Below are 21104 nucleotides of genomic sequence, written 5' to 3' on the forward strand. Positions count from 1 at the left end.
ACGTTATAACGTAGAAGTACAAAACGTTATACGTTATAACGTAGTAGTGCATAATGTCAAACGTCACATAGTGATACAGTATAACGTTATACGTTATAACGTAGAAGTACAAAACTTTATACGTTATAACGTAGTAGTACGTAACGTTATACGTTACTGCGTAGTAGTACATAACGTTATACGTCATATAGTGGTACAATATAACGTTATACGTTATAATGTAGAAGTACATAACGTTATACGTTACTACGTAGTAGTACATAACGTCATACGTCCTATAGTGATACAATGTAACGTTATACGTTATAACGTAGTAGTACTTAACGTTATACGTTACTGCGTAGTAGTACATAACGTTATACGTCAAACTTCACATAGTGATACAATATAGCGTTATACGTCATAATATAGTACTACATAACGCTAAAAGTCACATAGTGATACAATATAACGTTATACGTTATAACGTAGAAGTACAAAACGTTATACGTTATAACGTGGTAGTACATAACGTCAAACTTCACATAGTGATACAATATAGCGTTATACGTTATAACGTAGAAGTACAAAACGTTATACGTTATAACGTAGTAGTACATAACGTCAAACTTCACATAGTGATACAATATAGCGTTATACGTTATAACGTAGAAGTACAAAACGTTATACGTTACTACGTAGTAGTACATAACGTCATACGTCCTATAGTGATACAATGTAACGTTATACGTTATAACGTAGTAGTACTTAACGTTATACGTTACTGCGTAGTAGTACATAACGTTACACGTCATATAGTGATACAATATAACGTTATACGTCATAATATAGTACTACATAACGCTAAAAGTCACATAGTGATACAATATAACGTTATACGTTATAACGTAGAAGTACAAAACGTTATACGTTATAACGTGGTAGTACATAACGTCAAACTTCACATAGTGATACAATATAGCGTTATACGTTATAACGTAGAAGTACAAAACGTTATACGTTATAACGTAGTAGTACATAACGTCAAACTTCACATAGTGATACAATATAGCGTTATACGTTATAACGTAGAAGTACAAAACGTTATACGTTATAACGTAGTAGTACTTAACGTTATATGTTATAGGTAGTAGTACTTAACGTCATACGTTCTATAGTGATACAATGTAACGTTATACGTTATAATGTAGAAGTACAAAACGTTATACGTTATAACGTAGTAGTACATAACGTAATACGGTATAACGTAATAGTACATATCTATATACGTCATATGGTGATGCAATATAACGTCATACGTTATAACGTAGAAGTACATAACGTTATACATTATAAAGTAGTAGTACATAACGTCATACGTCCTATAGTGATACAATGTAACTTTATACGTTATAACGTAGTATTACATAACGTCAAACGTCACATAGTGATACAGTATAACGTTATACGTTATAACGTAGAAGTACAAAACGTTATACGTTATAACGTAGTATTACATAACGTCAAACGTCACATAGTGATACAATATAGCGTTATACGTTATAACGTAGAAGTACAAAACGTTATACGTTATAACGTAGTAGTACATAATGTCAAACGTCACATAGTGATACAGTATAACGTTATACGTTATAACGTAGAAGTACAAAGCTTTATACGTTATAACGTAGTAGTACTTAACGTTATACGTTATAGGTAGTAGTACATAACGTCATACGTCCTATAGTGATACAATGTAACGTTATACGTTATAACGTAGCAGTACATAACGTTATACGGTATAACGTAGTAGCACATAACGTTATACGTTACTACGTAGTAGTACATAACGTCAAACGTCACATAGTGATACAGTATAACGTTATACGTTATAACGTAGAAGTACAAAACTTTATACGTTATAACGTAGTAGTACTTAACGTTATACGTTACTGCGTAGTAGTACATAACGTTATACGTCATATAGTGGTACAATGTAACGTTATACGTTATAATGTAGAAGTACAAAACGTTATACGTTATAACGTAGTAGTACATAACGTCAAACGTCACATAGTGATACAGTATAACGTTATACGTTATAACGTAGAAGTACAAAACGTTATACGTTATAACGTAGTAGTACATAACGTCAATCTTCACATAGTGATACAATATAGCGTTATACGTTATAACGTAGAAGTACGAAACGTTATACGTTATAACGTAGTAGTACATAATGTCAAACGTCACATAGTGATACAGTATAACGTTATACGTTATAACGTAGAAGTACAAAACTTTATACGTTATAACGTAGTAGTACTTAACGTTATACGTTATAGGTAGTAGTACATAACGTCATACGTCCTATAGTGATACAATGTAACGTTATACGTTATAACGTAGCAGTACATAACGTTATACGGTATAACGTAGTAGCACATAACGTTATACGTTACTACGTAGTAGTACATAACGTCAAACGTCACATAGTGATACAGTATAACGTTATACGTTATAACGTAGAAGTACAAAACTTTATACGTTATAACGTAGTAGTACTTAACGTTATACGTTACTGCGTAGTAGTACATAACGTTATACGTCATATAGTGGTACAATATAACGTTATACGTCATAATATAGTACTACATAACGCTAAAAGTCACATAGTGATACAATATAGCGTTATACGTTATAACGTAGAAGTACAAAACGTTATACGTTATAACGTAGTAGTACATAACGTCAATCTTCACATAGTGATACAATATAGCGTTATACGTTATAACGTAGAAGTACAAAACGTTATACTTTACTACGTAGTATTACATAACGTCAAACGTCACATAGTGATCCAATGTAACGTTATACGTTATAAAGTAGAAGTACAAAACGTTATACGTTACAACGTAGTAGTACATAATGTCAAACGTCACATAGTGATACAGTATAACGTTATACGTTATAACGTAGAAGTACAAAACTTTATACGTTATAACGTAGTAGTACTTAACGTTATACGTTACTGCGTAGTAGTACATAACGTTATACGTCATATAGTAGTGCAATATAACGTTATACGTTGTAACGTAGTAGTACATAACGTCAAACGTCACATAGTGATACAGTATAACGTTATACGTTATAACGTAGAAGTACAAAACGTTATACGTTATAACGTAGTAGTACACAATGTCAAACGTCACATAGTGATACAGTATAACGTTATACGTTATAACGTAGAAGTACAAAACTTTATACGTTATAACGTAGTAGTACTTAACGTTATACGTTACTGCGTAGTAGTACATAACGTTATACGTCATATAGTGGTACAATATAACGTTATACGTTATAACGTAGCAGTACATAACGTTATACGGTATAACGTAGTAGCACATAACGTTATACGTTACTACGTAGTAGTACATAACGTCAAACGTCACATAGTGATACAATGTAACGTTATACGTTATAATGTAGAAGTACAAAACGTTATACGTTATAACGTAGTAGTACATAACGTCAAACGTCACATAGTGATACAGTATAACGTTATACGTTATAACGTAGAAGTACAAAACGTTATACGTTATAACGTAGTAGTACTTAACGTTATACGTTATAGGTAGTAGTACATAACGTCATACGTGCTATAGTGATACAATGTAACGTTATAGGTTATAATGTAGAAGTACAAAACGTTATACGTTATAACGTAGTAGTACATAACGTTATCCGGTATAACGTAATAGTACATATCTATATACGTCATATAGTGATGCAATATAACGTCATACGTTATAACGTAGAAGTACATAACGTTATACATTATAAAGTAGTAGTACATAACGTTATACGTTACTACGTAGTAGTACATAACGTCATACGTCCTATAGTGATACAATGTAACGTTATACGTTATAACGTAGTAGTACATAACGTCAAACTTCACATAGTGATACAATATAGCGTTATACCTTAAAACGTAGAAGTACAAAACGTTATACGTTATAACGTAGTAGTACATAACGTCAAACGTCACATAGTGATACAATATAGCGTTATACGTTATATCGTAGAAGTACATAACGTTATACGTTATAAACTAGTAGTACATAACGTTATACGTTACAACGTAGTAGTACATAACGTCATACGTCCTATAGTGATACAATGTAACGTTATAAGTTATAACGTAGTAGTATATAACGTTATACGTTATAACGTAGTAGTACATAACGTTATACGTTACAACGTAGTAGTAGATAACGTCATACGTCCTATAGTGATACAATATAACGTTATACGTTTTAACGTAGAAGTACAAAACGTTATACGTTATAACGTAGTAGTACTTAACGTTATACGTTACTACGTAGTAGTACATAACGTCATACGTCCTATAGTGATACAATATAACGTTATACGTTATAACGTAGTAGTATATAATGTTATACGTTATAACGTAGTAGTACATAACGTTATACGTTATAATGTAACTGTGTAAAAGTTATTCGTCGTAGCGTAATAGTGTATAACGTTATTCGATGTAACGTAATAGTGTATAACGTTATGCGTTACTACGTAATAGCACATAACGTTATACGTCACATAGTGGTACAATATAACGTTATACGTTCAAACGTAGAAGTACATACCGTTATATGTCATAAAGTAGTAGTACATAACGTTGAACGTTACAACGTAGTAGTACATAACGTCAAACGTCACATAGTGATACAGTATAACGTTATACGTTATAACGTAGAAGTACAAAACGTTATACGTTATAACGTAGTAGTACTTAACGTTATACGTCATATAGTGATACAATGTAACGTTATACGTTATAACGTAGAAGTACATAAAGTTATCCGGTATAACGTAGTAGCACATAACGTTATACTTTACTACGTAGTATTACATAACGTCAAACGTCACATAGTGATCCAATGTAACGTTATACGTTATAAAGTAGAAGTACAAAACGTTATACGTTATAACGTAGTAGTACATAATGTCAAACGTCACATAGTGATACAGTATAACGTTATACGTTATAACGTAGAAGTACAAAACTTTATACGTTATAACGTAGTAGTACTTAACGTTATACGTTACTGCGTAGTAGTACATAACGTTATACGTCATATAGTAGTACAATATAACGTTATACGTTATAACGTAGTAGTACATAACGTCAAACGTCACATAGTGATACAGTATAACGTTATACGTTATAACGTAGAAGTACAAAACGTTATACGTTATAACGTAGTAGTGCATAATGTCAAACGTCACATAGTGATACAGTATAACGTTATACGTTATAACGTAGAAGTACAAAACTTTATACGTTATAACGTAGTAGTACGTAACGTTATACGTTACTGCGTAGTAGTACATAACGTTATACGTCATATAGTGGTACAATATAACGTTATACGTTATAACGTAGCAGTACATAACGTTATACGGTATAACGTAGTAGCACATAACGTTATACGTTACTACGTAGTAGTACATAACGTCAGACGTCACATAGTGATACAATGTAACGTTATACGTTATAATGTAGAAGTACAAAACGTTATACGTTATAACGTAGTAGTACATAACGTTATCCGGTATAACGTAATAGTACATATCTATATACGTCATATAGTGATGCAATCTAACGTCATACGTTATAACGTAGAAGTACATAACGTTATACATTATAAAGTAGTAGTACATAACGTTATACGTTACTACGTAGTAGTACATGACGTCATACGTCCTATAGTGATACAATGTAACGTTATACGTTATAACGTAGTAGTACTTAACGTTATACGTTACTGCGTAGTAGTACATAACGTTATACGTCATATAGTGGTACAATATAACGTTATACGTCATAATATAGTACTACATAACGCTAAAAGTCACATAGTGATACAATATAACGTCATACGTTATAACGTAGAAGTACATAACGTTATACATTATAAAGTAGTAGTACATAACGTCACACGTCCTATAGTGATACAATGTAACTTTATACGTTATAACGTAGTAGTATATAACGTTATACGTTATAACGTAGTAGTACATAACGTCATACGTCCTATGGTGATACAATGTAACGTTATACGTTATAACGTAGAAGTACAAAACGTTATACGTTATAACGTAGTAGTACATAACGTCAATCTTCACATAGTGATACAATATAGCGTTATACGTTATAACGTAGAAGTACAAACGTTATACGTTATAACGTAGTAGTACATAACGTCAAACTTCACATAGTGATACAATATAGCGTTATACGTTATAACGTAGCAGTACATAACGTTATACGGTATAACGTAGTAGCACATAACGTTATACGTTACTACGTAGTAGTACATAACGTCAAACGTCACATAGTGATGCAATGTAACGTTATACGTTATAATGTAGAATTACAAAACGTTATACGTTATAACGTAGTAGTACATAACGTCAAACGTCACATAGTGATACAGTATAACGTTATACGTTATAACGTAGAAGTACAAAACGTTATACGTTATAACGTAGCAGTACATAACGTTATACGGTATAACGTAGTAGCACATAACGTTATACGTTACTACGTAGTAGTACATAACGTCAAACGTCACATAGTGATACAATGTAACGTTATACGTTATAATGTAGAAGTACAAAACGTTATACGTTATAACGTAGTAGTACATAACGTCAAACGTCACATAGTGATACAGTATAACGTTATACGTTATAACGTAGAAGTACAAAACGTTATACGTTATAACGTAGTAGTACTTAACGTTATACGTTATAGGTAGTAGTACATAACGTCATACGTCCTATAGTGATACAATGTAACGTTATACGTTATAATGTAGAAGTACAAAACGTTATACGTTATAACGTAGTAGTACATAACGTTATCCGGTATAACGTAAATTACATATCTATATACGTCATATAGTGATGCAATATAACGTCATACGTTATAACGTAGAAGTACATAACGTTATACATTATAAAGTAGTAGTACATAACGTCATACGTTACTACGTAGTAGTACATAACGTCATACGTCCTATAGTGATACAATGTAACGTTATACGTTATAACGTAGTAGTACATAACGTCAAACTTCACATAGTGATACAATATAGCGTTATACCTTATAACGTAGAAGTACAAAACGTTGTACGTTATAACGTAGTAGTACAATTCGTCAAACTTCACATAGTGATACAATATAGCGTTATACGGTATAACGTAGAAGTACAAAACGTTATACGTTATAACGTAGTAGTACTTAACGTTATATGTTATAGGTAGTAGTACATAACGTCATACGTCCTATAGTGATACAATGTAACGTTATACGTTATAATGTAGAAGTACAAAACGTCAAACGTCACATAGTGATACAGTATAACGTTATACGTTATAACGTAGAAGTACAAAACGTTATACGTTATAACGTAGTAGTACATAACGTCAAACGTCACATAGTGATACAGTATAACGTTATACGTTATAACGTAGAAGTACAAATCGTTATACGTTATAACGTAGTAGTACTTAACGATATACGTCATATAGTGATACAATGTAACGTTATACGTTATAACGTAGAAGTACATAAAGTTATCCGGTATAACGTAGTAGCACATAACGTTATACTTTACTACGTAGTATTACATAACGTCAAACGTCACATAGTGATCCAATGTAACGTTATACGTTATAAAGTAGAAGTACAAAACGTTATACGTTATAACGTAGTAGTGCATAATGTCAAACGTCACATAGTGATACAGTATAACGTTATACGTTATAACGTAGAAGTACAAAACTTTATACGTTATAACGTAGTAGTACTTAACGTTATACGTTACTGCGTAGTAGTACATAATGTTATACGTCATATAGTAGTACAATATAACGTTATACGTTATAACGTAGTAGTACATAACGTCAAACGTCACATAGTGATACAGTATAACGTTATACGTTATAACGTAGAAGTACAAAACGTTATACGTTATAACGTAGTAGTGCATAATGTCAAACGTCACATAGTGATACAGTATAACGTTACACGTTATAACGTAGAAGTACAAAACTTTATACGTTATAACGTAGTAGTACGTAACGTTATACGTTACTGCGTAGTAGTACATAACGATATACGTCATATAGTGGTACAATATAACGTTATACGTTATAACGTAGCAGTACATAATGTTATACGGTATAACGTAGTAGCACATAACGTTATACGTTACTACGTAGTAGTACATAACGTCAAACGTCACATAGTGATACAATGTAACGTTATACGTTATAACGTAGAAGTACAAAACGTTATACGTTATAACGTAGTAGTGCATAATGTCAAACGTCACATAGTGATACAGTATAACGTTATACGTTATAACGTAGAAGTACAAAACTTTATACGTTATAACGTAGTAGTACGTAACGTTATACGTTACTGCGTAGTAGTACATAACGTTATACGTCATATAGTGGTACAATATAACGTTATACGTTATAATGTAGAAGTACATAACGTTATACGTTACTACGTAGTAGTACATAACGTCATACGTCCTATAGTGATACAATGTAACGTTATACGTTATAACGTAGTAGTACTTAACGTTATACGTTACTGCGTAGTAGTACATAACGTTATACGTCATATAGTGATACAATATAACGTTATACGTCATAATATAGTACTACATAACGCTAAAAGTCACATAGTGATACAATATAACGTTATACGTTATAACGTAGAAGTACAAAACGTTATACGTTATAACGTGGTAGTACATAACGTCAAACTTCACATAGTGATACAATATAGCGTTATACGTTATAACGTAGAAGTACAAAACGTTATACGTTATAACGTAGTAGTACATAACGTCAAACTTCACATAGTGATACAATATAGCGTTATACGTTATAACGTAGAAGTACAAAACGTTATACGTTACTACGTAGTAGTACATAACGTCATACGTCCTATAGTGATACAATGTAACGTTATACGTTATAACGTAGTAGTACTTAACGTTATACGTTACTGCGTAGTAGTACATAACGTTACACGTCATATAGTGATACAATATAACGTTATACGTCATAATATAGTACTACATAACGCTAAAAGTCACATAGTGATACAATATAACGTTATACGTTATAACGTAGAAGTACAAAACGTTATACGTTATAACGTGGTAGTACATAACGTCAAACTTCACATAGTGATACAATATAGCGTTATACGTTATAACGTAGAAGTACAAAACGTTATACGTTATAACGTAGTAGTACATAACGTCAAACTTCACATAGTGATACAATATAGCGTTATACGTTATAACGTAGAAGTACAAAACGTTATACGTTATAACGTAGTAGTACTTAACGTTATATGTTATAGGTAGTAGTACTTAACGTCATACGTTCTATAGTGATACAATGTAACGTTATACGTTATACTGTAGAAGTACAAAACGTTATACGTTATAACGTAGTAGTACATAACGTAATACGGTATAACGTAATAGTACATATCTATATACGTCATATGGTGATGCAATATAACGTCATACGTTATAACGTAGAAGTACATAACGTTATACATTATAAAGTAGTAGTACATAACGTCATACGTCCTATAGTGATACAATGTAACTTTATACGTTATAACGTAGTATTACATAACGTCAAACGGCACATAGTGATACAGTATAACGTTATACGTTATAACGTAGAAGTACAAAACGTTATACGTTATAACGTAGTAGTACATAACGTCAATCTTCACATAGTGATACAATATAGCGTTATACGTTATAACGTAGAAGTACAAAACGTTATACGTTATAACGTAGTAGTACATAATGTCAAACGTCACATAGTGATACAGTATAACGTTATACGTTATAACGTAGAAGTACAAAGCTTTATACGTTATAACGTAGTAGTACTTAACGTTATACGTTATAGGTAGTAGTACATAACGTCATACGTCCTATAGTGATACAATGTAACGTTATACGTTATAACGTAGCAGTACATAACGTTATACGGTATAACGTAGTAGCACATAACGTTATACGTTACTACGTAGTAGTACATAACGTCAAACGTCACATAGTGATACAGTATAACGTTATACGTTATAACGTAGAAGTACAAAACTTTATACGTTATAACGTAGTAGTACTTAACGTTATACGTTACTGCGTAGTAGTACATAACGTTATACGTCATATAGTGGTACAATATAACGTTATACGTTATAACGTAGCAGTACATAACGTTATACGGTATAACGTAGTAGCACATAACGTTATACGTTACTACGTAGTAGTACATAACGTCAAACGTCACATAGTGATACAGTATAACGTTATACGTTATAACGTAGAAGTACAAAACGTTATACGTTATAACGTAGTAGTACTTAACGTTATACGTTATAGGTAGTAGTACATAACGTCATACGTCCTATAGTGATACAATGTAACTTTATACGTTATAATGTAGAAGTACAAAACGTTATACGTTATAACGTAGTAGTACATAACGTTATCCGGTATAACGTAAATTACATATCTATATACGTCATATAGTGATGCAATATAACGTCATACGTTATAACGTAGAAGTACATAACGTTATACATTATAAAGTAGTAGTACATAACGTCATACGTTACTACGTAGTAGTACATAACGTCATACGTCCTATAGTGATACAATGTAACGTTATACGTTATAACGTAGTAGTACATAACGTCAAACTTCACATAGTGATACAATATAGCGTTATACCTTATAACGTAGAAGTACAAAACGTTATACGTTATAACGTAGTAGTACAATTCGTCAAACTTCACATAGTGATACAATATAGCGTTATACGTTATAACGTAGAAGTACAAAACGTTATACGTTATAACGTGGTAGTACATAACGTCAAACTTCACATAGTGATACAATATAGCGTTATACGTTATAACGTAGAAGTACAAAACGTTATACGTTATAACGTAGTAGTACATAACGTCAAACTTCACATAGTGATACAATATAGCGTTATACGTTATAACGTAGAAGTACAAAACGTTATACGTTACTACGTAGTAGTACATAACGTCATACGTCCTATAGTGATACAATGTAACGTTATACGTTATAACGTAGTAGTACTTAACGTTATACGTTACTGCGTAGTAGTACATAACGTTACACGTCATATAGTGATACAATATAACGTTATACGTCATAATATAGTACTACATAACGCTAAAAGTCACATAGTGATACAATATAACGTTATACGTTATAACGTAGAAGTACAAAACGTTATACGTTATAACGTGGTAGTACATAACGTCAAACTTCACATAGTGATACAATATAGCGTTATACGTTATAACGTAGAAGTACAAAACGTTATACGTTATAACGTAGTAGTACATAACGTCAAACTTCACATAGTGATACAATATAGCGTTATACGTTATAACGTAGAAGTACAAAACGTTATACGTTATAACGTAGTAGTACTTAACGTTATATGTTATAGGTAGTAGTACTTAACGTCATACGTTCTATAGTGATACAATGTAACGTTATACGTTATAATGTAGAAGTACAAAACGTTATACGTTATAACGTAGTAGTACATAACGTAATACGGTATAACGTAATAGTACATATCTATATACGTCATATGGTGATGCAATATAACGTCATAAGTTATAACGTAGAAGTACATAACGTTATACATTATAAAGTAGTAGTACATAACGTCATACGTCCTATAGTGATACAATGTAACTTTATACGTTATAACGTAGTATTACATAACGTCAAACGGCACATAGTGATACAGTATAACGTTATACGTTATAACGTAGAAGTACAAAACGTTATACGTTATAACGTAGTAGTACATAACGTCAATCTTCACATAGTGATACAATATAGCGTTATACGTTATAACGTAGAAGTACAAAACGTTATACGTTATAACGTAGTAGTACATAATGTCAAACGTCACATAGTGATACAGTATAACGTTATACGTTATAACGTAGAAGTACAAAACTTTATACGTTATAACGTAGTAGTACTTAACGTTATACGTTATAGGTAGTAGTACATAACGTCATACGTCCTATAGTGATACAATGTAACGTTATACGTTATAACGTAGCAGTACATAACGTTATACGGTATAACGTAGTAGCACATAACGTTATACGTTACTACGTAGTAGTACATAACGTCAAACGTCACATAGTGATACAGTATAACGTTATACGTTATAACGTAGAAGTACAAAACTTTATACGTTATAACGTAGTAGTACTTAACGTTATACGTTACTGCGTAGTAGTACATAACGTTATACGTCATATAGTGGTACAATATAACGTTATACGTTATAACGTAGCAGTACATAACGTTATACGGTATAACGTAGTAGCACATAACGTTATACGTTACTACGTAGTAGTACATAACGTCAAACGTCACATAGTGATACAATGTAACGTTATACGTTATAATGTAGAAGTACAAAACGTTATACGTTATAACGTAGTAGTACATAACGTCAAACGTCACATAGTGATACAGTATAACGTTATACGTTATAACGTAGAAGTACAAAACGTTATACGTTATAACGTAGTAGTACATAACGTCAATCTTCACATAGTGATACAATATAGCGTTATACGTTATAACGTAGAAGTACAAAACGTTATACGTTATAACGTAGTAGTACATAATGTCAAACGTCACATAGTGATACAGTATAACGTTATACGTTATAACGTAGAAGTACAAAACTTTATACGTTATAACGTAGTAGTACTTAACGTTATACGTTATAGGTAGTAGTACATAACGTCATACGTCCTATAGTGATACAATGTAACGTTATACGTTATAACGTAGCAGTACATAACGTTATACGGTATAACGTAGTAGCACATAACGTTATACGTTACTACATAGTAGTACATAACGTCAAACGTCACATAGTGATACAGTATAACGTTATACGTTATAACGTAGAAGTACAAAACTTTATACGTTATAACGTAGTAGTACTTAACGTTATACGTTACTGCGTAGTAGTACATAACGTTATACGTCATATAGTGGTACAATATAACGTTATACGTTATAACGTAGCAGTACATAACGTTATACGGTATAACGTAGTAGCACATAACGTTATACGTTACTACGTAGTAGTACATAACGTCAAACGTCACATAGTGATACAATGTAACGTTATACGTTATAATGTAGAAGTACAAAACGTTATACGTTATAACGTAGTAGTACATAACGTCAAACGTCACATAGTGATACAGTATAACGTTATACGTTATAACGTAGAAGTACAAAACGTTATACGTTATAACGTAGTAGTACTTAACGTTATACGTTATAGGTAGTAGTACATAACGTCAAACGTCACATAGTGATACAATGTAACGTTATACGTTATAACGTAGAAGTACAAAACGTTATACGTTATAACGTAGTAGTGCATAATGTCAAACGTCACATAGTGATACAGTATAACGTTATACGTTATAACGTAGAAGTACAAAACTTTATACGTTATAACGTAGTAGTACGTAACGTTATACGTTACTGCGTAGTAGTACATAACGTTATACGTCATATAGTGGTACAATATAACGTTATACGTTATAATGTAGAAGTACATAACGTTATACGTTACTACGTAGTAGTACATAACGTCATACGTCCTATAGTGATACAATGTAACGTTATACGTTATAACGTAGTAGTACTTAACGTTATACGTTACTGCGTAGTAGTACATAACGTTATACGTTATATAGTGATACAATATAACGTTATACGTCATAATATAGTACTACATAACGCTAAAAGTCACATAGTGATACAATATAACGTTATACGTTATAACGTAGAAGTACAAAACGTTATACGTTATAACGTGGTAGTACATAACGTCAAACTTCACATAGTGATACAATATAGCGTTATACGTTATAACGTAGAAGTACAAAACGTTATACGTTATAACGTAGTAGTACATAACGTCAAACTTCACATAGTGATACAATATAGCGTTATACGTTATAACGTAGAAGTACAAAACGTTATACGTTACTACGTAGTAGTACATAACGTCATACGTCCTATAGTGATACAATGTAACGTTATACGTTATAACGTAGTAGTACTTAACGTTATACGTTACTGCGTAGTAGTACATAACGTTACACGTCATATAGTGATACAATATAACGTTATACGTCATAATATAGTACTACATAACGCTAAAAGTCACATAGTGATACAATATAACGTTATACGTTATAACGTAGAAGTACAACACGTTATACGTTATAACGTGGTAGTACATAACGTCAAACTTCACATAGTGATACAATATAGCGTTATACGTTATAACGTAGAAGTACAAAACGTTATACGTTATAACGTAGTAGTACATAACGTCAAACTTCACATAGTGATACAATATAGCGTTATACGTTATAACGTAGAAGTACAAAACGTTATACGTTATAACGTAGTAGTACTTAACGTTATATGTTATAGGTAGTAGTACTTAACGTCATACGTTCTATAGTGATACAATGTAACGTTATACGTTATAATGTAGAAGTACAAAACGTTATACGTTATAACGTAGTAGTACATAACGTTGTACGGTATAACGTAATAGTACATATGTATATACGTCATATGGTGATGCAATATAACGTCATACGTTATAACGTAGAAGTACATAACGTTATACATTATAAAGTAGTAGTACATAACGTCATACGTCCTATAGTGATACAATGTAACTTTATACGTTATAACGTAGTATTACATAACGTCAAACGGCACATAGTGATACAGTATAACGTTATACGTTATAACGTAGAAGTACAAAACGTTATACGTTATAACGTAGTAGTACATAACGTCAATCTTCACATAGTGATACAATATAGCGTTATACGTTATAACGTAGAAGTACAAAACGTTATACGTTATAACGTAGTAGTACATAATGTCAAACGTCACATAGTGATACAGTATAACGTTATACGTTATAACGTAGAAGTACAAAGCTTTATACGTTATAACGTAGTAGTACTTAACGTTATACGTTATAGGTAGTAGTACATAACGTCATACGTCCTATAGTGATACAATGTAACGTTATACGTTATAACGTAGCAGTACATAACGTTATACGGTATAACGTAGTAGCACATAACGTTATACGTTACTACGTAGTAGTACATAACGTCAAACGTCACATAGTGATACAGTATAACGTTATACTTTATAACGTAGAAGTACAAAACTTTATACGTTATAACGTAGTAGTACTTAACGTTATACGTTACTGCGTAGTAGTACATAACGTTATACGTCATATAGTGGTACAATATAACGTTATACGTTATAACGTAGCAGTACATAACGTTATACGGTATAACGTAGTAGCACATAACGTTATACGTTACTACGTAGTAGTACATAACGTCAAACGTCACATAGTGATACAGTATAACGTTATACGTTATAACGTAGAAGTACAAAACGTTATACGTTATAACGTAGTAGTACTTAACGTTATATGTTATAGGTAGTAGTACATAACGTCATACGTCCTATAGTGATACAATGTAACTTTATACGTTATAATGTAGAAGTACAAAACGTTATACGTTATAACGTAGTAGTACATAACGTTATCCGGTATAACGTAAATTACATATCTATATACGTCATATAGTGATGCAATATAACGTCATACGTTATAACGTAGAAGTACATAACGTTATACATTATAAAGTAGTAGTACATAACGTCATACGTTACTACGTAGTAGTACATAACTTCATACGTCCTATAGTGATACAATATAACGTTATACGTTATAACGTAGTAGTACATAACGTCAAACTTCACATAGTGATACAATATAGCGTTATACCTTATAACGTAGAAGTACAAAACGTTATACGTTATAACGTAGTAGTACAATTCGTCAAACTTCACATAGTGATACAATAGAGCGTTATACGGTATAACGTAGAAGTACAAAACGTTATACGTTATAACGTAGTAGTACTTAACGTTATATGTTATAGGTAGTAGTACATAACGTCATACGTCCTATAGTGATACAATGTAACGTTATACGTTATAATGTAGAAGTACAAAACGTTATACGTTATAACGTAGTAGTACATAACGTAATCCGGTATAACGTAATAGTACATATCTATATACGTCATATGGTGATGCAATATAACGTCATACGTTATAACGTAGAAGTACATAACGTTATACATTATAAAGTAGTAGTACATAACGTCACACGTCCTATAGTGATACAATATAACGTTATACGTTATAACGTAGTAGTATATAATGTTATACGTTATAACGTAGTAGTACATAACGTTATACATTATAAAGTAGAAGTACATAACGTCATACGTCCTATAGTGATACAATGTAACTTTATACGTTATAACGTAGTATTACATAACGTCAAACGTCACATAGTGATACAGTATAACGTTATACGTTATAACGTAGAAGTACAAAACGTTATACGTTATAACGTAGTAGTACATAACGTCAATCTTCACATAGTGATACAATATAGCGTTATACGTTATAACGTAGAAGTACAAAACGTTATACGTTATAACGTAGTAGTACATAATGTCAAACGTCACATAGTGATACAGTATAACGTTATACGTTATAACGTAGAAGTACAAAACTTTATACGTTATAACGTAGTAGTACTTAACGTTATACGTTACTGCGTAGTAGTACATAACGATATACGTCATATAGTAGTACAATATAACGTTATACGTTGTAACGTAGTAGTACATAACGTCAAACGTCACATAGTGATACAGTATAACGTTATACGTTATAACGTAGAAGTACAAAACGTTATACGTTATAACGTAGTAGTACACAATGTCAAACGTCACATAGTGATACAGTATAACGTTATACGTTATAACGTAGAAGTACAAAACTTTATACGTTATAACGTAGTAGTACTTAACGTTATACGTTACTGCGTAGTAGTACATAACGTTATACGTCATATAGTGGTACAATATAACGTTATACGTTATAACGTAGACGTACATAACGTTATACGTTATATAGTAGTAGTACATAACGTTATACGTTATAACGTAGTAGTATATAACGTTATACGTTACAACGTAGTAGTACATAATGTCAAACGTCAAATAGTGATACAGTATAACGTTATACGTTATAATGTAGAAGTACAAAACGTTATACGTTATAACGTGGTAGTACATAACGTCAAACTTCACATAGTGATACAATATAGCGTTATACGTTATAACGTAGAAGTACAAAACGTTATAAGTTATAACGTAGTAGTACTTAACGTTATATGTTATAGGTAGTAGTACATAACGTCATACGTCCTATAGTGATACAATGTAACGTTATACGTTATAACGTAGCAGTACATAACGTTATACGGTATAACGTAGTAGCACATAACGTTATACGTTACTACGTAGTAGTACATAACGTCAAACGTCACATAGTGATACAGTATAACGTTATACGTTATAACGTAGAAGTACAAAACTTTATACGTTATAACGTAGTAGTACTTAACGTTATACGTTACTGCGTAGTAGTACATAACGTTATACGTCATATAGTGGTACAATATAACGTTATACGTTATAACGTAGCAGTACATAACGTTATACGGTATAACGTAGTAGCACATAACGTTATACGTTACTACGTAGTAGTACATAACGTCAAACGTCACATAGTGATACAATGTAACGTTATACGTTATAATGTAGAAGTACAAAACGTTATACGTTATAACGTAGTAGTACATAACGTCAAACGTCACATAGTGATACAGTATAACGTTATACGTTATAACGTAGAAGTACAAAACGTTATACGTTATAACGTAGTAGTACATAACGTCAATCTTCACATAGTGATACAATATAGCGTTATACGTTATAACGTAGAAGTACAAAACGTTATACGTTATAACGTAGTAGTACATAATGTCAAACGTCACATAGTGATACAGTATAACGTTATACGTTATAACGTAGAAGTACAAAACTTTATACGTTATAACGTAGTAGTACTTAACGTTATACGTTATAGGTAGTAGTACATAACGTCATACGTCCTATAGTGATACAATGTAACGTTATACGTTATAACGTAGCAGTACATAACGTTATACGGTATAACGTAGTAGCACATAACGTTATACGTTACTACATAGTAGTACATAACGTCAAACGTCACATAGTGATACAGTATAACGTTATACGTTATAACGTAGAAGTACAAAACTTTATACGTTATAACGTAGTAGTACTTAACGTTATACGTTACTGCGTAGTAGTACATAACGTTATACGTCATATAGTGGTACAATATAACGTTATACGTTATAACGTAGCAGTACATAACGTTATACGGTATAACGTAGTAGCACATAACGTTATACGTTACTACGTAGTAGTACATAACGTCAAACGTCACATAGTGATACAATGTAACGTTATACGTTATAATGTAGAAGTACAAAACGTTATACGTTATAACGTAGTAGTACATAACGTCAAACGTCACATAGTGATACAGTATAACGTTATACGTTATAACGTAGAAGTACAAAACGTTATACGTTATAACGTAGTAGTACTTAACGTTATACGTTATAGGTAGTAGTACATAACGTCATACGTCCTATAGTGATACAATGTAACGTTATACGTTATAATGTAGAAGTACAAAACGTTATACGTTATAACGTAGTAGTACATAACGTTATCCGGTATAACGTAAATTACATATCTATATACGTCATATAGTGATGCAATATAACGTCATACGTTATAACGTAGAAGTACATAACGTTATACATTATAAAGTAGTAGTACATAACGTCATACGTTACTACGTAGTAGTACATAACGTCATACGTCCTATAGTGATACAATGTAACGTTATACGTTATAACGTAGTAGTACATAACGTCAAACTTCACATAGTGATACAATATAGCGTTATACCTTATAACGTAGAAGTACAAAACGTTGTACGTTATAACGTAGTAGTACAATTCGTCAAACTTCACATAGTGATACAATATAGCGTTATACGGTATAACGTAGAAGTACAAAACGTTATACGTTATAACGTAGTAGTACTTAACGTTATATGTTATAGGTAGTAGTACATAACGTCATACGTCCTATAGTGATACAATGTAACGTTATACGTTATAATGTAGAAGTACAAAACGTCAAACGTCACATAGTGATACAGTATAACGTTATACGTTATAACGTAGAAGTACAAAACGTTATACGTTATAACGTAGTAGTACATAACGTCAAACGTCACATAGTGATACAGTATAACGTTATACGTTATAACGTAGAAGTACAAATCGTTATACGTTATAACGTAGTAGTACTTAACGATATACGTCATATAGTGATACAATGTAACGTTATACGTTATAACGTAGAAGTACATAAAGTTATCCGGTATAACGTAGTAGCACATAACGTTATACTTTACTACGTAGTATTACATAACGTCAAACGTCACATAGTGATCCAATGTAACGTTATACGTTATAAAGTAGAAGTACAAAACGTTATACGTTATAACGTAGTAGTGCATAATGTCAAACGTCACATAGTGATACAGTATAACGTTATACGTTATAACGTAGAAGTACAAAACTTTATACGTTATAACGTAGTAGTACTTAACGTTATACGTTACTGCGTAGTAGTACATAATGTTATACGTCATATAGTAGTACAATATAACGTTATACGTTATAACGTAGTAGTACATAACGTCAAACGTCACATAGTGATACAGTATAACGTTATACGTTATAACGTAGAAGTACAAAACGTTATACGTTATAACGTAGTAGTGCATAATGTCAAACGTCACATAGTGATACAGTATAACGTTACACGTTATAACGTAGAAGTACAAAACTTTATACGTTATAACGTAGTAGTACGTAACGTTATACGTTACTGCGTAGTAGTACATAACGTTATACGTCATATAGTGGTACAATATAACGTTATACGTTATAACGTAGCAGTACATAATGTTATACGGTATAACGTAGTAGCACATAACGTTATACGTTACTACGTAGTAGTACATAACGTCAAACGTCACATAGTGATACAATGTAACGTTATACGTTATAACGTAGAAGTACAAAACGTTATACGTTATAACGTAGTAGTGCATAATGTCAAACGTCACATAGTGATACAGTATAACGTTATACGTTATAACGTAGAAGTACAAAACTTTATACGTTATAACGTAGTAGTACGTAACGTTATACGTTACTGCGTAGTAGTACATAACGTTATACGTCATATAGTGGTACAATATAACGTTATACGTTATAACGTAGAAGTACATAACGTTATACGTTACTACGTAGTAGTACATAACGTCATACGTCCTATAGTGATACAATGTAACGTTATACGTTATAACGTAGTAGTACTTAACGTTATACGTTACTGCGTAGTAGTACATAACGTTATACGTCATATAGTGATACAATATAACGTTATACGTCATAATATAGTACTACATAACGCTAAAAGTCACATAGTGATACAATATAACGTTATACGTTATAACGTAGAAGTACAAAACGTTATACGTTATAACGTGGTAGTACATAACGTCAAACTTCACATAGTGATACAATATAGCGTTATACGTTATAACGTAGAAGTACAAAACGTTATACGTTATAACGTAGTAGTACATAACGTCAAACTTCACATAGTGATACAATATAGCGTTATACGTTATAACGTAGAAGTACAAAACGTTATACGTTACTACGTAGTAGTACATAACGTCATACGTCCTATAGTGATACAATGTAACGTTATACGT

This window comes from Bombus terrestris, unplaced genomic scaffold (assembly GCF_910591885.1).
Source record: "Bombus terrestris unplaced genomic scaffold, iyBomTerr1.2, whole genome shotgun sequence".
NCBI classification, from domain to species: domain Eukaryota; kingdom Metazoa; phylum Arthropoda; class Insecta; order Hymenoptera; family Apidae; genus Bombus; species Bombus terrestris.